The sequence below is a fragment of the Tursiops truncatus genome, chromosome Y, assembly GCF_011762595.2.
Source record: "Tursiops truncatus isolate mTurTru1 chromosome Y, mTurTru1.mat.Y, whole genome shotgun sequence".
In the NCBI taxonomy this organism is placed as follows: domain Eukaryota; kingdom Metazoa; phylum Chordata; class Mammalia; order Artiodactyla; family Delphinidae; genus Tursiops; species Tursiops truncatus.
This window is the reverse complement of record NC_133428.1, coordinates 3,070,588-3,095,745: the sequence shown is the minus strand read 5'-3', so window position 1 is coordinate 3,095,745 and position 25,158 is coordinate 3,070,588. Positions and strand designations below refer to the sequence as shown.

At 39.7% G+C, this 25,158-nt stretch overlaps 2 long non-coding RNA genes across 2 annotated transcripts in view; both read right to left on the bottom strand.

Annotated features, from left to right (window-relative positions):
* Window positions 1–25,158, bottom strand: part of LOC109551451 (uncharacterized) — a 247,858-nt gene that overhangs the window by 47,378 nt on the left and 175,322 nt on the right. The window lies entirely within an intron of this gene.
* On the bottom strand, window positions 17,520–18,666 carry LOC141277692 (uncharacterized). The gene is made up of 3 exons (XR_012329433.1): window positions 18,248–18,666; window positions 18,031–18,137; window positions 17,520–17,547 (listed from the first exon to the last, which is right to left on the bottom strand). It is a non-coding gene; the product is annotated as an uncharacterized lncRNA (long non-coding RNA).

Sequence of the window (25,158 nt, the reverse complement as noted above, 5' to 3'; positions counted from 1 at the left end):
TGCTCTTCGTTTTCTTCCAGTATTCCATCGATGTTGCGTGATAACAGATGCTAAGCTCATGGCAGGGATGGGCAGGGTGAGGGGAAGGTGTAGTGCTCTGTCTTCGTCATCCAGCCTCACACTTAGGCAGGTCCTATGCTCACAAAGTTTGCACCTGAGACATTCTCAGCATCCCTGGCTTCCTTTCCATGGCAGCCCATGGATGTCTGGGCTTCACCTGGCATTGATGTTTGGTCTTGGGTGGGACAGAGTTGATGCCCTATACCTGAAGGTAGCAGAGCTCTGCTTGTTATCAACACAGGATCCTCGACTGGATGAGAGGGTCTGTCTGCTCTCTTGACCGGGCTAAAAAACGGTTTTTGCCTGGGCTCTGCGGGTGACAGGTTTTGCTGCACCTTCTATCAGTGGTTTAATATTTTTCTTCCTAGGAGGAGTGCAGGAAGCCTGTGGTGTCCGTGCCTTTCCCCAGGCAGCTGTTGGGTATTTCCTTCAAGCCTGCGGCACTGAGGTGAGCTCTCTCACCTCTCCCACACTGCCTCTAACCTTTCTCATGAGGAAACAACAGGACCAGCTGAGATTCTCTAAGCGCCAATTCCCCTTGTGTTCGGGGTCCAGAGGACACCGGCAAAATTGAAAGGTACATTCATGACTTTCATTAAGATATAAACTAAGCAAGTGCTTATTCGTGAACGAGGGAATTAGTAAGACATACAATTGTGTTGTACCTGTGTACATCTACTGTGCGATAAAGAATGCTGCAATGAATTTCCAAATGGATGTCAAATTGACCACCTGCTTGCGTTCGTGGGCTGCTGTGTGGCTTAGCCAAGCCGGCACATCAGAAGAAAAAACATCGCACTGGCGAATATTACATGGTGAGAAGCATTTGCATTCCACTGGACATAATTTACATTGCTTTGGGCAGGAATTATTTGCACGGCTATCAATTTGCTATAATGTAGAGGGTTGTAAATAGCCTGGTCAAAGGCCAACAAAGGAATAAAGGACCAAGATGAACGAGGCAGTTTGGACATTCATGACATTTCAAATGGCTGCACTATTCTGCATTCTCACTACCAGTGAACAAGCGTTCCTGTTGCTTCACACCCTCACCAACACTTGGTGTTGTCTGTGTCGCAGATTTTGGCCATTCGAATAGGTGTGTAACGGTGTCTTACCCTTGTTTTAATTTCCACTTCTCTGATGACAGATGGTACGGAGCATCTTTTCATTAAATCCCTTGTTTCTTTTATTGCAGGCAGACAGGTTAGCTGGTACCCAAAGCCATGTTATTCTTAGGTTACAGTTAGAAATAAAATGGGACCCAGAGGCTTACTTAGCTCTCTCAAGGTTGCAATTTTGTTCGCAGCAGACAAGGTGTTAAAACTCAAAATACTTTCTCATCTCTCATCTTTCTGTTCTTTCTGATTGCAGAACCTTGCCCTTCATATTAAAGAAAACATTTAAAAATGGATCTAAGTCACCTGTAGAAGAAAATATCATATCCATATGGGTGTTTTATTTCCTTTAATTCAAGATAAAATACAGCAGGGTCAACATACGAAGTTGCTATTTCTGGCAAACTCTTTTGTGTAACGTCTGAGTTATTTGGACAATTATCTCCAATGTTCTATCCTACTGTTTTTATGCACATAGAGTTTAATCTCCAGTTGTTTGCCTCGTCCTCTGTACTGGGGAAACTCATTCCGTTTAGCTTATTTCCACTAATTGGCTGACTGACATTTTCTTCAAGGGATGACTCAAACCTGAAGTAGTACTTTGTTGTTGCTTCAGGTTCTTCCTTCGTTTTGCTTTATCATGGCATTGTAGGGCCTGTGTAGATACAGAGCGAAGTTGTTTACTTTTATTAAAATTTTTATTTTATTTTTTGGCCGTGCCCCGTGGCATGTGGGATCTCAGCTCCCCGACCAGGGATCGAACCCACGCCCCCTGCATCGGAAGCGTGGAGTCTTAACCACTGGACCGCCAGGGAAGTCTATACGAAGGGAATTTGAAAGAGCAAAGATAAAATGATGGGAGGCCATCCACATGCACTTACCACACACACTCGCTTTTTACTGAGCACACACGAAGGTGCCCCAAAGACACGGAATATACGCCCATCTTGATATGCCTGGCTAATTACTGCTCTGCCTTTGTCTTGACTCACAAGTAGGTGCCGTCATCTCTCACTCCACACTATGTCCAAGTCATACCAATTTTTCTCTAAGAAAGTGATGAGCAACTTCATTTCCTATATATAGTCAAGAGTGCACAGAGGATACTGACGTGGTATGTGTTTGTGACCTGATGGGGAATACATAATGAACCCTGAGCTCTAGCCACGACTTGGCCGAGATCCCAATACTGTTAGCCTCCTGAGATTTTTTTTTAAGTACTTATTCCTTTAATTAACTAATTATTTATGTCAGGTCTTAGTTGCGGCAGGCAGGATCTTCACTGAGGTGTTCAGACTTCTCTCTAGCTGTGGTGCACGGGCTCCAGAGCACGTGGGCTCAGTAGTTGCGGCGCTCAGGCTTAGTTGCCCTGTGGCACGTGGGATCTTAGTTCCCCAGCCAGGGATCGAAGCCGCGTCCCCTGCACTGGAAGGCGGATTCTTAACCACTGGACCACCAGGGAAGTCCCAGCGTCCTGAGATATTTAGAGTAATTAAATGAGTGACACGCATACAGCGCGTTATTCAATAAGGAGTATTATAGTTATTTTCAGGAATTCATGAACCCAATGAACATATGCTTTTAAAAATCATCCAATGGTTTCAGGGGGAAAAAAAAGATGGGAGAAAAGAACTAGATGTGATTTGAAGCCAGCATTTGTTTTGCTCCCTTGCCGTGCGATGCCTTAAATGGTGACAGGATAATTCATCGTGAGTACTAGCAATTAACTAAAGGTCTATTACTAAAATGGTCGATGGTTCTATCCACTGATTTTCAATCTCGGTGACTACCATGCTCACGGCCCTGTCTACAATCCCCTGTTTGAAGGACCTGCTATGAAGAGTGTCCTTTTAATGCCCTGAATACTGTTGATTGGACCAGAGGAGGGAATCTGACCAAAGAGTAAAAGAGAGTTCGGATACCTTAGATGTGGAATGGTGTGCAGGGGCGAGACAGGCGAGTAATATGCTCCTTTCGGACATCTCAACTAGGTAACTCTTTGAAAATGAGATCTGGAAGAATGACAGCTGGGTCTGTAAGAATGCAGAAGGAACATGAGGTCGGAAAGGGATCATGGCATGCAACACAGTGAGGACGCCCAGGCTTAGGACTTAGTAGGAGAGGTTAAGAGGTAGACCGTAGGGGGAAGGAGAAGAGGAAAAAAGTGAAGGAACTGGTAACCAGGGAAGAAAGGACCAGACACGAGACACAAGCATAGGGGCCGTCAGTGTCAAAAGGAAGAAAGAACTGGGCAGGCGTGCATGCAGTTAGCCCAGTGACAACCTGACAACGAGGTACAATGTCTTTTTTCTTTTTTTTAAATAAATTTATTTATTTCTGGCTGCATTGTGTCTTTGTTGCAGTGTGCAGGCTTTCTCTAGTTGTGGCGAGCGGGGCCTACTCTTCGTTGCGGTGCGTGGGCTTCACATTGTGGTGGCTTTTCTTGTTGTGGAGCATGGGCTCTAGCTGCGCGGGCTTCAGTAGTTGCAGCACGCGGGCTCAGTAGTTGTGGCTCATGGGCTCTAGAGTGCAGGCTCTGTAGTTGTGGCACGCAGGCTTAGTTGCTCCACGGCATGTGGGATGTTCCTGGACCAGGGCTCTAACCCATGTCCCCTGCACTGGCAGGCAGATTCTTTTTTTTTTAAATTTATTTTAACATCTTTATTGGAGTTTAATTGCTTTACAATGGTGTGCTAGTTTCTGCTTTGTAACAAAGTGAATCAGCTATACATATACATATGTTCCCATATCTCTTCCCTCTTGCGTCTCCTTCCCTCCCACCCTCCCTATCCCACCCCTCTAGGTGGTCACAGAGCACCAAGCTGATCTCCCTGTGCTATGCAGCTGCTTCCCACTAGCTATCTATTTTACATTTGGTAGTGTATATATGTCCATGCCACTCTCTCACTTCGTCCCAGCTTACCCTTCCCCCTCCCCGTGTCCTCAAGTCCATTCTCTAGTAGATCTGTGTCTTTAGTCCCATCTCTTGCCCCTAGGTTCTTCAGAACCATTTTTTTTTCTAGATTCCATATATATGTGTTAGCATACAGTATTTGTTTTTCCCTTTCTCACTTACTTTACTCTGTATGACAGACTCTAGGTCCATGCACCTCACTACAAATAACTCAATTTCGTTTCTTTTTATGGCTGAGTAATATTCCATTGTATATATGTGCCACATCTTCTTTACCCATTCATCTGTTGATGGACACTTAGGTTGCTTCCACGTCCTGGCTATTGTAAATAGAGCTGCAATGAACATTGTGGTACATGACCACTTTTGAATTATGGTTTTCTCAGGGTATATGCCCAGTAGTGGGATGGCTGGGTCATATGGGAATTCTATTCTTAGTTTTTTAAGGAACCTCCATACTGTTCTCCATAGTGGCTGTATCAATTTACATTCCTACCAACAGTGCAAGAGGGTTCCCTTTTCTCCACACACTCTCCAGCATTTACTGTTTATAGATTTTTTATGATGGTCATTCTGACCGGTGTGAGGTGATACCTCATTGTAGTTTTTTTTGTTGTTGTTGTTGTTTTTTGCAGTACGCGGGCCTCTCACTGTTGTGGCCTCTCCCGTTGCGGAGCACAGGGCTGCAGACGCGCAGGCTCAGCGGCCATGGCTCACGGGCCCAGCCACTCCGCGGCATGTGGGATCTTCCCAGGCCGGGGCACGATCCCGTGTCCCCTGCATCGGCAGGCGGACTCTCAACCACTGCGCCACCAGGGAAGCCCTCACTGTAGTTTTGATTTGCATTTCTCTTATGATCAGTGATGTTGAGCATCCTTTCATGTGTTTGCTGGCAATCTGTATATCTTCTTTGGAGAAATGTCTATTTAGGTCTTCTGCCCATTTTTGGATTGGGTTGTTTGTTTTTTTGATATTGAGCTGCATGAGCTGCTTGTGAATTTTGGAGATTAAGCCTTTGTCAGGTGCTTCGCTTCCAAATATTTTCTCCCATCCTGCGGGTTGTCTTTTTGCCTTGTTTATGGTTTCCTTTGCTGTGCAAAAGCTTTGAAGTTTCATTAGGTCCCATTTATTTTTGTTTTTATTTCAATTGCTCTAGGAGGTGGGTCATAGAGGATCTTGCTGTCATTTATGTCCTAGAGTGTTCTGGCAGGCAGATTCTTAACCACTGCGCCACCAGGGAAGTCCCTCCAATTTCCCTTCTAGGCATGAACACCTTGAGAGTAAAATGATCTTTATTTCGACGGCCGTTTGAGTAAACATCTATTAGCTGCTGATAAATGAAACATAAATAAATCAAATATTAAAGTTCAATTTTCCTGTATTAAATTAACACAGTCTAAATGTGGAAAGCTTTACATTTCAGATAATTAAGAACGGGGCGGGGGGGGAAACATCATAGTAAGTTCCGTGATATAAAATTACTATTAAGTCATGCCTATTTTTCATCCCACAATTTTTTCAAGGCATGTTTTGATATTCTGTCATCTTTATATCAAACTGAATTTATTTAATACTTAATATAGTATATGACAGTTTCTAAATTTGTATATGCCTTTCAGTCTTTATTTTTGATATATAACAACCCACTGAGTTGATATGATATGATTTATTTGAACATGTACCAACAGTCGACATTTAAATTACTGACCTTTTTGCACCCTCACTTTGTTTTATTTTCACAGATGAACTACAAGTACACATGACACCACACAACCATTTTCCTTAAAGGCTCTGCATTATTTTTAAATAATCTTTTGGCATTTGTTGTGGAAAAACCTTGAGGATAATCTATTTTTTCCTTCCGTTTTTTAGGTCATGTATATTTCCTGCTCGAATGCATACAGGTTATTCTTGCCCTTTCCTTCAATTCCTGGTGAGCCTTCTGAGTCACCAAACTCAATTATTTTCTCAGCTTAGAAAAATGTCTTCTATGATGTGTTCAATATTTCCCTGTCTTCCATTGGTCTTTATTTTCCTAAGTTCCAAGTATATTAATTGGAGTTTAAAGTAAGGTTCTGGAGGACACTTTAGCCTCAAGAAATCAAATAAATTCCTCTCATTTCACTAAAAAAAAAAAACATCCATTTCCTTTGCATTCATGTACAGCGTCTCAAATTACCTTCCAAAGTACCAAGTTGATCTCTCCAAGTTTCGCTGTTTCTTTTTACCCATTGCAAGCGAATCTTCATCTTGGTAGAGCGTTTCTGAATTCCACAAACTCTCTCTCTACATCCTCATGCTATTCATCCGTCTCAGCCTATCGCTTCCTTGCCTGTTGCTTTTTTTATTCCTCATAAGCAATCTGATTCTATATTTAGCACCTCAGAGCAGTCATTCTCCAACAATCTCTGTTCTTGTCACTCCAATCCATTCACTAAGAACGCTTCCTTGCATCCCTCTGAGAACTGCAACCCTTCCTTCACGTGCGGAGTTTTGTCCTAATCCCCGTGCAATTCTCCGACCCCAACCGTTGACTCTTTCACCTGTTTATGTCTCCAGGTTCACCTCCTGGAGCCCTTTGCCTCTCACTTCACACTTTAGGTATTCTCAACTACTCGAACTTAGAAAGCACACCGGTCATTTACAAGAACATCTTCCTCACAAACGTGAGGACCTCAAAGACAGCGGCAGGACCTTCCTCACTGGTACATCCTTCATATCCAGCTCTTACTGGTTGCTCAAAAACCTCATTAAATCCATGAATGAATGGACACATGAATGAGAGCAGGAACTCACACTTACACTGTTACCATATACTGGTCAGGATTCTAAGCCCTACAACCAATAAGGAGGGTAATGCAATTGGGACCGCCAATTCGGAAGCGCTGGAGCCAGTGCATAAACTCACGGCGTCTGAGAGGTTTTTGCTAAAGGCATGACAATAATATTTCAAGACTCACACAATTATGGACGGAAATAATCTAAGTATTCATCGATGGAAGAATGGGTAAAGAAAATGTAAATACACACACACACGCACACAGGAATATGATTCAGTGTCAGAAACAAGAAATCATTTGCGACAACATGGATGGACTTGGAGGGCATTACACTAAGTGAAATAAGTCAGAGAAAGACAATTACTGTGTGATCTCTCTTATATATAGAATCTAAACAAAACAAAACAACAAACTCATAGATACAGGGAACAGACTGGTGGTTTCAGGGAGTGGGGAGTGCATGATGGGTGAAGGGGGTCAAAAGGTACAAACTTTCAGTTGTAAAATAAACTAGTCCTGCTGGGAGAAAATATTTGCAAACGATGTGATCAACAAGGGCTTAGTTTCCAAAATATACAAACAGCTCCTACAACTTAACAACAGAAAAATGAACAACGCAATCCAAAAATGGACATAAGACCTAAACAGACATCTCTCCACACAAGACATACATGGCCAAGAGGCACATGAAAAGACGCTCAACATTGCTAATTATTAGAGAAATGCAAATCAAAACTACAATGAGGTATCACCTCACACCGGTCAGAATGGCCATCATCAAACTGTCTACAAACAATAAATGCTGCAGAGGGTGTGGAGAAAAGGGAGCCTCCTGCTCTGTTGGTGGGAGTGTAAATTGGTGCAGACACTATGGAGAGTTCTATTTTTAGTTTTTGGAGGTTCTTCAAAAAACTAAAAATAGAATTACCATATGATCCAGCAATCCCACTCCTGGGCATATATCCAGAGAAAAACATGGTTTGAAAAGATACGTGCCCCTCAATGTTCATTGCAGCACTATTTACAATAGCCAGGACATGGAAATAACCTAAATGTCCATCGACAGATAAATGGATAAGGAAGATGTGGTACATATATACGATGGAATACTACTCAGCCATAAAAATGAACAAATAACGCCATTTGCAGCAACATGGATGGACCTAGAGATGACCATACTAAGTGAAGTAAGTCAGACAGAGAAAGACAAATATATGGTATCACTTCTACGTGGAATCTAAAATATGACACAAATGAACTTATCACAAAACAGAAACAGGCCATTTCCAACCATTATTTTACGATTGATAAAGTGTCACTGATTTCCTTATTCAGTTGTGTTTCAGGAAAAGTAAAAATATATAAGAGAGATTTTGAAGATTCACTCAAGTCCAAGATACCCCTAACCTAATGTATGCCATTAGGTCTTAATTCATCATAGATAAAATATCATATACTGGGGATTTGTAGAAATCTAACCACATCTAAAATATGACACCAATGAACTTATCTATGACACAGAGACAGACTCACAGACATAGAGAACAGACTTGTGGTTGCCAAGGGGGAGAGGGGTGGGGGAGGGGTCGACTGGGAATTTGGGATGAGCAGATGCAAACTAGTATATATAGGATGGATAGACAACAAGGACCTACTGTAGAGCACAGGGAGCTATATCCAATATCCTGTGATAAACCATCATGGAAAAGAATATGAAAAATTATATATATGTATAACCAAGTCACTTTGCTGTACAGCAGAAATTACCACAACATTGTACATCAACTCTACTTCAATAAAATAAATTTTAAAACGTTATAAAAAGTAAAATAAACTAGTCCTGGAGATACAGTGTACAGCATGGTGACTACAGTTATCAAGACTATTATATATTTGAAAGTTGCTAAGATGGTAGACGGTAAAAGTTCTCATCGCAAGAAAAAAAATCTGTAACTGTGTGGTGACGGATGTTAACTAGACTTCCGGTGGTAACAATGTCACAATATATACACATATCAAATTATTATGCTGGACACCTGAAATGAATATGACGTTATATGTCAATTATACCTCGCTTTGAAACAAAAAGAAAAAGAAGAAACCAAGCCTTTGACATCTTGAACTTCTGGCTTCCAGAATTATGAGAAAATGAATATCTATTGGTTAAGCCGGAAAAGGAAAGTAAAGCAAGGTCCCTTCCACCCAAAGCTTTGGTCCACACTAGCCGTCTGGGTCACTCTTTCCTCTTCCCTCATCCGCCAGGCCCATCCTTATTCTTTCTCTTTACAGATGCATCATCCCTCACAAGAAGCCTTTCCTACTGTCCTAGGGGGATGTGCCCTGACACCCGTTAGGTGTTCCTCAAATGTGTTCTGGGGTTCTCTCCATATGAACCAGCAGAATGCCCCCAGTATAGTTTAAGCTCTACAAAGGCAGGAAAAATACGTCTTGTTCATCAGTCTGTTTACACGGTCGAGAGCATTATCTCACTGCATCTTAAGCAAGGATGATTCACCACCTCTCTTGCAGCCATTAAATATTTACGAACGTCTCCTCTGAGTGAGGGAAGAGCTTGAGTGAGGTAAAAGCCATAAAAGCCTGATGTCTGCAGAGAGTGGATCAGCTCTGAGCCTCGTCATTGGCAGGTTTGCTCTCAAAATCCAATTAGCATCACGAAAGTACCCGATGCAACTTCTAAGAATAGGTTTGAAACGAATCAGCATTTTTGAACCAAGTTTCAGGATGCCAGGCGAGGAGACACCTCTACTTCCTGAGGCGTTGGTGTCTGTCAGAAGCTTCTCAAATACGGTCCATTTACATCTTCAGAAATAATTTGTAATGGAGATATGCATAGTTCCATTTTGAAAATAATGAAAGCGAACAAGAGAGGTCACCCAGCTACTGCTACGTCCACCAGGTTTCGACTACCCTTGCTCTGAGTTACTTGGTGCTGTTTTAATTATTTAAGGTTGAAACCCAGATTTTGCACCTCCTTGAAAAGCTGGGGCTGCACTTTTTTAGGAGCTTTCCTTGATTTCGACCACTGTGTTTGCCTTACTGTCTCCCCACTGGGCTCCACATCCTTCCAGGTTGTGACTGGTCTGAGAGCATTTCCCCTCAGAAGAGAGTTGAGAGTCACCTCTCCCTGTCTCCGTTCATTGTGGAGGAGAACATCCTTTCCAAAGGCTTCTTCTTCTGCATGGAATGGTACCCACCTGGCTTCTAACACCACCCGCCCCTCTAAGAATTACCGTGTGCAAACATAGAAGTCTTCAACTCAGCCATGACATTTTTAGTTAAATTCACATGGAGTAAATGATCATCTTTCCAGTCAATGACTATGATGCCATAAAACAAGTTTTCCCCTTCAGTATTCCCTACATGTTACACTCTAGTCCATCTTTATCACGACTAAATAGAAACATGGAGATCATCTACTGTGAGGTGGAAACTGTTTTCTCCATGAACTTGGTGCTCATAGAGAATTCTAGAAACAAGACTTGCAATGACTCTGGTCATATATTTGCACTCGTGTGGAGGGGTAATGCAGCAGCCATAGTCAACTGGAGAGACAACACGGCTGCTGATGTAAAACCAATGTCGTTGTGCAGGTGACTGGCCAGGACACTCCATCTCTCATGGTAGAAATGCTGTTCACTTGATACCAGCTTCGGGTGGAGCTCTGTGACCTCTGTCTTACTTCCCCTGATTCCTCATCCTTTCTCAGTTAATCTTGATATTTGGACCAGACCCTCTCACCCCTTACTCTTTCGGAGTTGACTTACTGACTGGCAAAGTCTGGTAATGCCAGAGTCTCAAAAAATATATATATATATATGTATATCCTTGAAAATTCTTTCCTCAACAGCAGTTCTGTACTTTAAAAATATTTACTAACAATTAGTGCTATTAGTTTTGAATCAATAATCTATAAAAAATGTACTGAGCTAAAGATCTTACCACTTAGTTCTTTCCTGATCTACAGACAAAACTGATCTGCTAGATATGATCCATTTAACGTGAGGAAAAGGAAATGTTTCCCAAGAGACACCAAAGGACTTGGAACAAAGAAAGTTAGCACATGAATCCTTTCCTTTAGTACAGTACAGCTCCCAGCCTAAGCATTCAGTAAACACAGTCACTGTCATGCTTTACATGTTTTCCTTTTTAAAATTTACACATTTGACACTGTCTAGATAACGTTGGTTTCCAAAACACATTCACTGGAAGTGGTGTTGGCAAGAAAATAGACAAGGTCATCTGAGTTATCTTTCCTATTACTCAACCCTGAGATTCACTCCAATAAAAAGAGGGTGTAAGCTCCCAGAAACTTGGCTTGTGCCAGGAATCTACACTTCTGATAGCACTATTTTTAATGAGTCCTTGGGTTTATGCAAAATTGATGTGCTTACACATTTTGGTCAACAAGCATTTATTGAAGTTTCTGGCCAAAGGTGGTTGAGTAAAGACTCTCCTTCCTTAAAATTTCCATAAAGAAAATAAATAATGAAAAATAGAGGGAAAAAAATAACTTTTCTCTGTCCCTCTGTTTTTATAATAACCTTTCTCTTTAATATATGAAAATTTCCACAGACCCCCATCATAATGAGTCATGCTTGCAGACTGAACATGAAACCTGGATTTCCAAAAATTAAAAAAAAAAAAAAAAAGATGGGTCCCTTGTTCTTGGAGAAGGAAACACAGAAAAGCTAAGAAAATTCTCCAGGGTCCTACTGCTGGCAAGAGAGTTCATCAGAAAGCCTGATGCTAGCAAGAAGGTGGGGAGACGGGAATAAGGAAATAAACCACCAAAGAGATGAAAGCCACCTTAGAAGGAAAAAAGAACAAACAAGACTCATACAACCAAAACAACATTAAGATTCTTTCTTGTGCAGAACGACCAACCCTCATTCTTTCATTTATTTCTGCAGCTCCACCAATTTGCCTGTTGTTTCATTTCTACCTTGCCTGTCTTGAGCCTTTGAGAGACCACATTTTCTTTATTTGCTTTCGTGGTGACTAAGAATATTAATGCTTGACGTTATTGTAGAATGACTATCGAACACAATACATCGGAGAAAGAAATAAAATATGTACCTATTATAAAAGAGGAGGTGAAGTCATTATTTTTTGATGGGTTAGTTTTATAACAAAAACCTAGGAGAATCCACCAGAAAATAAAAATGAAGATATTAAGACATTAAAGGAACATGGTTATTTATGACATTAACACAGAAATTCAATATTTTCCCCAGATATGAGTAATAATATGTTAGGGAATAAACTGACAGGAAGATAACTCACATTACCAAATAAGCACAAAAATAAAGGACCTCAAAATTAACTTAACAAGCCATGTACAGTATATAGACAGAAAAATGCTGAAACATTATTGACACATATAAATAAGAATTAAATAAGTGGAAAAACATGTTATTTTTCCTTGACTCAGTATTGTAAAGATGTCAATCTCCTTAAATTAATTTGTAAATTGAAGGTGATCTCAATAGAAATGCCAACAGGATTACTTTGAAACTAGAAAAGCTAATTCTCAGACTAATGAGGAAGGACCAGCCCCTCGAGATATTCAGACGTATTATAAAGCTACATCTATTAGACCTACTTGATGTTGGTACAGGAATATACGCAGAGGGCAACAGACAGGACAGCGGCCATAAGTAGACTGACATACGAAGTGGAATTTAGTATATGTCAAAGAGAACATCCTAAATCAGTGAGGAAGAGAGTACATTTAACGAATAATAGTGGGACAGTGATGTGGCCATCAAGGGAAAATACATATATGTGCACATGTACATACATATATATGAGTATATATGTTTATTAAACTATATTTGTTACTATATATAGTAACTATATACTATATATACACAGACTATATACTAAATAGTATCTGTGTGTAGATAGATAGATAGATAGATGATAGATATTTTCATTTCCATTTATTTACCTATGGCTTATTTTATTCCTTATATAAATTTAAATATGAGGGTAGAAATTCTAGAAGGGAACAGGGCTCATCTTACAAGTACAGTGCTGAAGTGGAGACAACTTTCAAAGCAAGACATAAAACTGGGCGCCATATTGACTTATTGATTTAGCCACTCTAAACTTACAATCTGTGCATTCAAAAATAAGCTATACTGACATTAAAAGACAGATTTTTAACAAGACATATCTCTTTGCCTAGTCATACAGGATCTGAGGACAAAGATGCTTCTCTTTGTTCATTTAGTTATTTAGTATCGTCAAAAGCCCTCGGCACAGCACGCTGAATAAACAATCACTCTATACACATTTAATCATCAATTCATTGTGCTGATCAGAACTCCGTACTCTCAAATAGGAAATTTTTTCTCCAAATCCAAGCAGGAAGGAATTGGTTCACTTATCCTAAGAAAGTAAAAGCAGCTGAAGTTCCCAGAATTTGTGCTCTGTCTCAGCTTAATATAAGCTGTGGGATACAAGAGGAAAAATAAAACACCGAGAACTGAATCAATTATCAAAAGGGATCCAAGCTACAGAACTCTTTGATTTCCGCAGGCTTTTGCTTTTGGTGGTTTTTTTTGGTAACACCTTTATTGAGATATAATTCATGTACCACACAATTCACCCATTTAAAGTACAAATCAATGATCTCTAGTACATCAGAAGAATTGCTCAATCATCACAGTAACTTTTAGAATATTTTCATCATCTGAAAAAGAAAACCTATACACTTTGGCTGCAACTCCTCATTACACCTCTTCCCAACCCTAGGCAACCACTAATATACTTAACATGCCCATCGATTTCCCTATTCTAGACATTTCATATAAATAGAATCCCACCATATGTGGTCTTTTGTGACCAGCTTCTTCATTTAGCATAATGCTTTGAAGAAACATCCAAACGGTAGCATGAATTAATTCTTCATTTCTTTTTACGGCTGAATAATATTCCACTGCACGGAGAGACCACACTTGTTTAACTATTTATCCATTGATGGACATGTGAGTCCTTCAGCTTTGTTCTTCTTTTTGAAGAATGCTTTGTCTATCCTGGTCCCTTCCAAGTCCGTATACATTTTAGAATCAACTTTTCCCATTACTGATATGGACCCCTGAGATTCTGATGGGGATTTCACTGAATCTGTAGATCACTTTGGTGAGTGCTGCTTATCGTAACTATATAAAGTCTTCCAATCACGAACACAGATGTCTTTCCACTTACTGGGGTCTTCCTGACTTTCCTTCAGCAATGTTTTGTAGTTTTCAGAGTGTAAGTTGTACATTTTTCGTATAATTTATTCCTAGGCACTTATATTATTTTCAATGCTATCATAAATGGGAATTGTTTTCTTCATTTTATGTTTCATTGAAAATGTACAGAAATTTGATCGAGTTTTTATGTTGATCTTATATCCACAGAATTTTCCATATACAGGATCATGACATCTTCAAATAAAAATCATCTTACTTCTTCCTTTCCTAGTCTGCATGCCTTTCATATTATTTTCTCCTTTAACTGCCCTGGCTGTAATGTCCAGCACAACGTTGAACAGAAGTGGCAAAAAAACCCCTGTCATGTTTCCAACCCTCGAGGGAAAGAAGCCAGAATTTCACCATTAAGTAAATAGCTCTTGTTTTTTGGACATGTCCTGCAGAGATTTTTCTACACATGTAAGAAGAGTACTCAAATCGTGTTAATGGTCTGTGTTCAAATTCTGACATATATACAACCACTCACTCTTACAAAATATAGCCACTGTGCTACTATTTAGCAAATGATCTTAAACTTGTGTTAATAAACTGCAAATTCCCAAAGAGCATTAAGAGAATTTGACATTTACCAAAATTCAAATTCCATTTTAATGCTTCCCCCAAACTAAAAAAAATTAAAAAATAACAACAGACATAAGATTGACCCCATGATATTCAAATTCTAATCATGGTATAGCAATACTAACAGCATTATTGGTAATCTTGAAAATTACTGAAAATAGGTTACGAAAAATGTATTTTTAAATTATACTAAGTGGCTTAATTCACTTATCTGTTTCAGTTGAAAAACAATAATGCTATCTTACAAACATAAAGCGCTTTTTTACAAAGTACTTTATAACCATTATCTCATTTTAATGCTCAGTTTTTTGTTTGTTTTTGTTTTGTTTTTTTGCGGTACGCGGGCCTCTCACTGTTGTGGCCTCTCCCGTTGCGGAGCACAGGCTCCAGACGCGCAGGCTCAGCGGCCATGGCTCACGGGCCCAGCCACTCCGCGGCATGTGGGATCTTCCCGGACCGGGGCACGAACCCGTGTCCCCTGCATCGGCAGGCGGACTCTCAACCACTGTGCCACCAGGGAAGCCCTTAACTCTCAGTTTAAAAAAAAAATATTTTATTGAAGTCTAGTTGATTTATAATGTTAATTTCTGCTGCACAGCAAACTGACTCAGTTATACATATGCATACATTCTTTTTCATATTCTTTTCCATGATGGTTTATCACAGGATACTGCATATAGTTCCCTGTGCTGTACAGTAGGGTCTTGTTGTTGACCCATTCTAAACATAACAGTTTGCATCTGTGAAGCCCACACTCCCAGTCCACCCCTCCCCGACACCCCTCCTTGGTAACCACAAGTCTGTTCTCTGTGTCTGTGTTAACTCTCAATTTTGACAGTAGTACAGCACTGTTCATTTGAGGAATGAGGAAACTGTGTTTCACAGACATCTATTAGCTAATGTAAAGGATAGTGTTTTAGTGGTGAAGTTTGTCCTAGAAATTAACTTTCCTCACCCCCTTCCCAGAGTTCTCATCTCCACTCAGTGCTCCCGCACTTGACCTGGTGTTGGCAGAACTGCCTGTCAACCTTACCACCACCTGTAGTTTTCATCAGAGAGCAAAAAGGGGAGAAGTTGAATCTGTTATATAAAAAAAATTAAAAGCTCAGGAATTCAAAAGAGCATTCAACGGAAAATAAAAACTGTATTTAAAAGTATGATTATGGGCTGTTGGCACTAATTAATATTAATTTATTTTTACTATTCAGGTGCTTAGCTGGGGTGAGTTAATTGATGTAGGATGCCAGTTCAAAACTTTTTTAAACACAAATTTTAGGTTAAAAAACGCTCCAGGGCTTCCCTGGTGGCACAGTGGTTGAGAGTCCGCCTGCCGATGCAGGGGACACGGGTTCGTGCCCCGGTCCGGGAAGATCCCACATGCCGCGGAGCTGCTGGGCCCGTGAGCCATGGCCACTGAGCATGCGCGTCCGGAGCCTGTGCTCCGCGAAGGGAGAGGCCACAACAGTGAGAGGCCTGCGTACCGCAAAAAAACAAAACAAAACAAAACAAAAACGCTCCAATTTCCAGGATGGAAACTATTTTCTCAACAGCTGGAGATCAACTATTTTCTCAACAGCTGGAAATCAACAATCCATAATTAAATCAATTTAAAAATGTTTAAAGAGACAGAAACGAACTCTAGCGAGAATTCAATATATAGTTCTGTCTTTAGTTTCAAGACCTCTAGATAATACTAAATAACTCGAAGATATTAAAAAAAGAGGTTTTTTTCCCTGAGAATTTTCCTTGTAAAGAAGGCATTTCACAAGTTACCATGAGCTATGAAGTGAAAATGATCCACTCAGTAATAAAGCGGGTTGACAAGATGAACTGTTATTCATCGTGATGGAAGCATTTTCAGATTAGGGCCAGGAGGCATTTTTGAAAGCGACACTGCTTGTGAACATGAAAGTAAGGACACCTGCTTGTTAACGGAAAGGTAAAGGATGACCCTGCAAATCTGCTGACAATCCTTTAAGTCTGATTTGTCCCAAACACTTTTGCTTATGCCTGTAGCATTATCATAGCCAGATGCCTTCCTGCTACCTAGCCAGCCACATGGGGCAAATTCTCCTCTCAGGCACCATGGAAATGGCCAAAGAACTGGTGCAGCGCTTGGGGACCTGGTACTGCAACTATCAGAAGCACCAGTGACAGCCCAAGAGCTACCTGTTTGCACTGAAATCGTACACACATCCTGCAACCTACACATGCATAATCACATATTAGCTTGGACTTGCTGACGGCAACACACGGTTTTGTTTGGAAAATACCGTCAGAAGAGGGCATGAGTCACATCTGGGTTGTGTTTTGGGTTTCCAGACAGCAATCTGAGTGAGTCTGAGAAATAAATGGGGAAGTTGGCAAATATGCTAGTTCATTATTCTGCAGGTCTTTTCCTGTGGTTTATACCTTGGCATACCTAAGTCATGCTAGGGTTAGCTTAGGGAAAGATTACAGGATGCTTTGGTCAGGATTCTCCAGAGAAACAGAACCAATTTCACATATATACACATATAATTCTCTGCTATACGTAGCTATATACGCAATTAATACACACTATATTAGCATTAAATACTGGTGTCATCCAGGGGAAATAAGCATATCTAAGGGCTTCTGATGGGAGGCAAGTTGTTACAAACTTTCCGGAAGGAAATACACAGCAAAGGCTTTAAGCAAATGAATATCCTTTGACCCAGCAATTCCATTCCAAGAAATACATCTTAAGCAAACAATCGCTGATGTGGGCAAAGATTTAATTGTATGTTCCTTCACGTTCTATTTATTAACAGTGAAGCGATGGTCAGAAGCTGAACGCCCCAAATGAAGAACTGTTAAAATAAAAATGAGTTGAACTTCAAGGCACCTGTTTAATGAAGGTGTTTCAGGACAGCTAATGACGTAGACCAAAGGTTCAGTATATGAATTAACAAAATAAGTGAAAACTATTGGCTGGATACAAATATAGAGATACAGAGATACAGACACAGATACATTTACCCCTGTAGGGGTAACTAAAAGAATATATACCCAACAGGTAACAGTGGCACAATTACAGCTAATATAACTTTCTTCTTTGCATATTCTGTGTGTATCAAATATATTATTAAACAAAAAAACAGTAACTTTACGGTGGAGAAACCTAACATACCACCTCAGCCAGGTTATGAAGTTTAACAGCAATTGTGATATCATGTTGATAGACTGTACCCTTCCTAGGATGTGATGAAAACTATAGCTGCCTTTCTTCCAAACCTTACAACCCTGATTATAACATGAGAAAAATCCCAACTGAGTGACATCCTACAAAATACCTGAGAAGTCCTTCTCCAAATGTCAAGGTCATCTGAGGAACTGTCACAGGCAAGAGGAGCCTAAGGTGACTGAGGACTGAATGGAATGAGGTGTCCCGGACAGGATGCTAGAACAGACAAGGGATGTTTGGTAAAAAGGAAATAGGAATAACGTACGGACTTGAGTTAATGATCATGTATCCAGATCAGACCATAAGTTCTGAGGAGTGTACACCACCTTTCCATATGGAGATGAACTTTGTGAAGGAGGGGGACTCCTTCAGAGTCTGTTTTCTAGTGGTAAAGGGTCTTCCGGCTTCAATCTCTTCACCTACATATTCCCACTGCCATGACGGATGGCACAAGGGACGGTACCATTTGAAATGAAGATCCTTCTGGGAATCCAATATAAACATCTTTGATGAGCCTCCAGTCTGGAGTGGTCAAATCCTTGACCAGCCTCCATCCATAAACACAGTTTCTATGAACTTTCTTCCATTTCTGTGCCCCCATGGATGTCTAACACCAGCCATGGGAGGAAAAGAGTGGTTTCTACTTCCTGTATCCTACAATGATCATTTTCTACAACAGGTCGCAGCCCAGGTGAGCTGACACCTGTCCTGAACCTTCTGCTGGGCTGGACAGGACCAAGGCTGAGAGGCCTCTCTCATCTCTCAGTTGGAGCTAGTCCCAGCCCACAGTGATGTCATGGTGCTATAGCCCTGCCCGTCTGTGATGTCAGCGGTTTCCAGGAGATGGGCCATGATGCTCACAATTAGGAGGAGGCCACCTTGATTCATCTACAGTGTTGACAAGCAACAGTGGTCCAGCTGCTTGAAGCACATTGCTGAAAAGCTTTCCTCCCAGAACGATGTCGATTTGTACTCCGATTAGCAACAGCGCTCAGAGCTCTCCTTCTTCCTTTTCTCCTTCCTCTCCTCCTCCTTCCCCTTCCCCTGCCCCACGCCTTCTTCCCCTTCCCCTTATTCTTCTTATTCTTCCTTAAACTGAATTTTTTAAACTGCCTCTTAATATATTTTGATTATTCCTTTTTTGTTTAGATGGTCTGAGAGCTCCATCTTCCTGGAGCAGGTTTTTCTGGTTATCCAGGAGACTGGGGCTGGGGGTGCAGCCAACATAGCAGGTATGGGCTCCGGGCAGCCCAGGCAGAGGGGTACAGGAATAGATGGGACAGGGAAGGCTTGGTAGGAAAGCGGAGAGAAGGCAATCAGCTGTTAATGGGCAAAATATCAGAGTATGTTTCAGGGGAACGGACTGCAATCCTTACACCTTAATGATATCTTCAGATCAGCCAATCGTGGGGCTCAGCTTTGCCTCCTTACCCTGCGGGGACTGAAAAGTCACCTCTGGTTTCGGCTCTACGACCAAGTTCACAAAGATGCCAGGGACTGGTCCTGTCCAAGAGGGAGCTAAACCATTATTAAGTCAAAAAGGCCATGTAACGGCATTCTCACGGGATTTGGATTATCTGCTCAGTACCTGTACCTTCGGGCATGATTACGTGGGAGATGATGGAGCAGAACCAGGAAGGATATCATGAGACATGGTGGGATGAGTGAATCGTGGCTGGTGTGTTCTTTCAACGAAAAATGGATTCTTAAATCTTCTGTTCAGCCGTTCCTCTGTTAGGAGGTGAGGATACATCAAAGGATCAGGAGAGATGGGAGGTAAAAGAAAAGAGGAGAAAGTGAAGCACGGTGTGGAAATGATACAGGGGAAGTAGGAGCAGGGTGGTCGGGTCTGGAAGAAAGTAGAAAGTGCTTAGCTCTGATAGGGAGGGCAGAAGAATTCATACATGACTGAACGATGGGGCTGACTCTTGGTGAATAACATTCTTTCAAGTGCCAAGGTTGGGGAAGAGGTTTTGTGGTCCATCTGAAGAATCAAACTCACCACCCATAAAGCTTGAGAGTAGGATTCACATAGAGGTTGTAGGGCTTGAAGGTCAACCAGTAGGTCAGGTCAGATCAGAAAGGACAGACTATAAGATACTGAAGAATTTAAGTGATGTCTTGCAGGTAATGGAGAATTTAAGTGTATTACCCATGATGATTGGAATTATTAAGATTCTGGCAAAAATGTGGAGATTAAGAAGGAGGCGAGACTGGACAGAAGCTGAATATTAAAACTGCACCAGTAGAGGAAAAGTCAACAGTGTGAGAACTTTATATTTAACTGATAGCATGCCCGGCAGGTCGGGCTCCCTGAAAAATAGCACAGCTTTGAACAGGTTTACAGCCATATCTCAGAGACAGCGTGGGTTCAGTTCTAGAGCACTGCAGTAAAGCAAGTCACACAGATTTTTTGTTTCTCAGTGCATATAAAAGTTACGTTTGCACTAGACTGTAGTCTATTAAGTGTGCTATAGCATTATGCCTAAAAAAAGTATACACTTTAATTTTAAAATGTTATTTATATATATACACACACATACAGTAGAATATCACTCAGCCATAAAAAAGAATGAAATAATGCAATTTCCAGCAACACGAATGGACCCAGAGATTAATCACACTAAATGAAGTCAGACAGAGAAAGACCAGTACCGTATGATATCACTTATATGTGGAATCTAAAATATGATATAAATGAACTCATTTACAAAACAAAAATAGACTCAGAGAAGACAAACTTATGGTTATCAAAGGGGAAAAGGGGGGAGGGATAATTTAGGAGTTTACGATTAAAATATACACACTACTATATATAAAATAAACAACAAAAGGACCTTCTGTATAGCACAGGGAACTATATTTAATACCTTGTTATAACCTATAATGGAAAAGAATCTAAAAGAGAATAGATATGTATGAATCTGTATAGCTGAATCACTTTGCTGTACACCTGAAACACATTATAAATTAACTATATTTCAATAAAAATTTTTTTAAAATGCTTTATTGCTAAAAAATGCTCACCATCTTCTGAGCCTTCAGCAAGTCATAGTAGTAACTATGTAGTAACTCTCAAAGCTCACTGATCACAGATACCACAGCAAATGTAGTCATGATGAAGAAGTTTCACATATTGTTAAAATTACCAAAATGTGACACAGAGGCATGAAGTGAGCAAATGTTGTTGGAAAAATGGCCCCCATGGACTTGCTTGAGGCAGGGTTGCCACAAACCTGCCATTTGTAAAAAGTGCAGTATCTGTGAAGGACAATAAAATGAGCTCTGCCTGTATTAGCAAAAATAAATAAAGATAGGCAATTTAGCATTCATTTAAGAACGTTAAAGACAGATGAGAACAAATAGAAAGAATTAATATAAATAATGTAAGTTACTGAATTAGAGAAGAGGAAAACGTATTTTTATAAAATCATGCTATGGGACTTCCCTGGTGGTCCAGTGGTAAAGAATCCACCTTCCAATACAGGGGATGCAGGTTCTCTCCCTGGTCGGGGAACTAAGATCCCACGTGCCACAACTACTGAGCTCACGGGCCTCAACTAGAGAGAAGTCCGCCTGCCGCAAACTACAGAGCCCATGTGCTCTGGAACCCACGAGCGACAACTACAGAGCCCACACACCCTGGAGCCTGCATGCCACAACAAGTAAGAGAAAACCCACATGCCACAACTAGAGAGAAGCCTGTGTGTCGCAATGAAGATCCCACGTGCCGCAACAAAGATCCCGTGTGCCGCAACTAAGACCCGATGCCACCAAATAAATAAATAAATATTTTTAAAAATTAAAAAAAAAATCATGTTAGATATGATTTTTTTGAACATTTAAAAAATTTTTTATTGAAGTAGAGTTGATTTACCATGTTGTGTTAGTTTCAGGTATACAGCAAAGTGGTTCAGATATTCTCTTTCAGATTCTTTTCCATTCTAGGTTATTACAAGATATTGAATATACTTCCCTGTGCTATACAGTACGTTCCTGTTGTTTATTTTATATATAGTGTGTATCTGCTAATTCCAAACTCCTAATTTATCCCTCCCCCCCAGTTTCACCTTTGGTAAACATAGGTTTGTTTTCTATGTGAGTCTATTTCTGTTTTATAAATAAGTTCATTTGTATCATTTTTAGATTCCACATAAACGTGATATTATGTGATATTGTCTTTCTCTGGCTGACTTACTTCACTTAGTATGACAATCTCTAGGTCCATCTATGTTGCTGCAAAAGGTTATATGTGACAAACTCACAGCTAACATCCTGCTCAATGGTGAAAAACTGAAAACATTTCCTGTAAGATCGGAACAAGACAAGGATGCCTACTCTTGCCACTTTTATTCAACATAGTTTTGGAAGTCCTAGCAATCAGAGGAGAAAAAGAAATAAAAGGAATCCAAACTGGAATGTAAGAATTAAAACTGTCAGTGTTTGCAGAGGATATGATACTCAGAAAATCCTAAAGGCACCACCAGAAAACTACTAGAGCTCATCAAGAAATTTGGTAAAGTTGCAGGATACAAAATTAATGCAGAGAAATCTGCTACATTTCTATACACTAAAAACAAAATATCAGAAAGGGTAATTAAGGAAACAATCCCATTTATCATCACATCAAAAAGAATAAAATACCTAGGAATAAACCTACCTAAGGAGGCAAAAGATCTGTACTTTAAAAACTACAAGACACTGATGTAAGAAATTGAAGATGACACAAAACAGATGCAAAGATATACCATGTTCTTGGATTGGAAGAATAAATATTGTTAACATGACCAAACTACCCAAGGCAATCTACAGATTCAATGTAATCCTTATCAAATCACCAATGGCATTTTTCACAGAACTAGAACAAGTAATTTTACAATTTGTATAGAAACACAAAGGACCCCAAATAGCCAAAACAATCTTGAGAAAGAAGACTAGAGCTGGAGGAATCAGGTTCCCTCACTTCAGACTATACTACAAAGCTACAGTCATCAGAACAGTATGGTAGTGGCACAAAAACAGACACATAAGGTACGACTTTCTAGGGAACAAATGACAGAATATAATGTCAGATATATAACTATAAAATATTTGTTTTTAAACTTAACAGATATCCAAAAAGAGGGAAGAAAATTATATATCAAATAGAGAAATTAAAACACTTCCCAAAGATCTTTCACATATTATAGAACATTTGGAAATGAGGATGAATTGGGGTGTTATTTTTGCTGAACAATAAATTATCAAAATTGACTCAAGAAGACCGATGATTTAGACCAATGACTCCAAAAGGAACTGAGAAGGCTGTCAGAGAATCATGTCATAATATATAATGAGTTGTTTAAAATTTTGAAGAAGCACAGGATTCCTATGTGTTTATAAATTTCCAAGAATAGAGAAAGTAATAATACCATTAAAAGAACAATGTCATTACCAAACATGGTTTAATTCAGGACTGCAAGGCAGGTCAATATTCCAAAATCCAAATATATAGCTCAATGTATAAATGACACATGGCAGAAAGAGTAAGCAGTTTCCTTTACAAATTAGATAACATTAATAAATTTGATAAAATTCAATATCCATACCTAATAATTCTTAATAAAATAGCAAGAGAAGGAAACTTCCTAACATGATTTCAAAAAATACTTATTTCAAAAGTATAGTCATGTTAAAGGTGAAACACCAGACATTTTCCCTTAATGTCAATCAGTGATATGACAAGCATTCTCACTCTGTTTTTGTTTACAATTTTTCTTCAGAAAATGATAATGGGACACATCTGATAGGAGAAGCAAAATCACTGATATATGAAGATGGTCTAATACTTAACCAAAAGGCTCAACTTAAAATAGTCAAAATGATATATGTTCATGATGAAGCCCAGTGATAAAAGAGTTCATTGTTAAAAAAATGTTACTGTTAACTATTATAAAACAGAAAATCAATGTTTGCTTATGTTCAACCCCTAATCAGTTAGGAAACATAATGTTAAAATGTTACAATAGCTACAAATAGAGAGAGGAACAAAATTAATAAGTTTCGGGATCTATATGAAGAAAGATGGATTCCTAACTCAGGGGGAAGACCAAAAAAAATAAAGACCTGACTGAATAAAAATCCCTGACTAGATAGGGAGAGATAGCTCCTGCAGGTCTAGGAAGGTCTTAATATTAAAAAGATGAATTCCACTGAAAGCAAATTAATGCAAATTCATTCAAATTATCAAAGTACTAACTTGAAGAAATGTTTTAAAATCCACTTGGATGAATACGTTTTATAGATTATTCAAGAAATTTTTGAAAAATTAAGCAAGGAGACACGTTTAAGACATTAAGATATTTTGTCAAATTAAAACAATATATAGGGACTTTGCTGGTGGTCCAGTGGGTAAGACTCCGTACTCCCAATGCAAGGGGTCTGGGTCAGGGAACTAGATCCCGCATACATGCTGCAACTAAGAAGCCCGCGTGCCACAACTAAGGAGTCTGCATGCCGCAACTAGGAAGTCCACATGCCACAACTAAAAGATCCCTCATGCTGCAACTAAGACCCGGCACAGCCAAAATAAATAAATTAAATAAATTTAAAAAAATATGTAGAAAACTACTTGAGTGTCAAGGAGAGGGGATATTTATTGCCTATATACGCTTGCACAGATATATAACAGAATACTCTGTACTCATCCAATAATGACAGAGCTCTAAACTGACATGGAGGGTCAGAATATATTAAGTGAGGAAAACAGGGAAAGGCACAGTAGGTACAGTGTGATCCGGTTTTGATTAAAAATACATATACACAAGTGAAGTAAGTCAGAGAAAGATAAATATCATAAGCTATCACTTATATGTGGAATCTAAAATATGACACAAATGAACTTAGTTACAATACAGAAACAGACTCATAGACATAGAAAGCAAACTTACGGCTTCCAAAGGGAAAAGGTGGAGGGGAGGGATAAATTAGGAGCTTGGGATTAGCAGACACAAACTACTATGTATGTATAAAATAGGTAAACAACAAGGTCCTACTGTAAAGCACAGGGAAGTATATTCAATATCTTGCAATAACCTAGAACGGAAAAACGTCTGGAAAAGTGTGTGTGTGTGTGTGTGTGTGTGTGTATGCGTATATATATACACACATATATATATGTGTGTGTATATATATATATATATATAAAAAACTGAAACACTCTGTGTACACCACATACTAACATGATATTATAAATCAT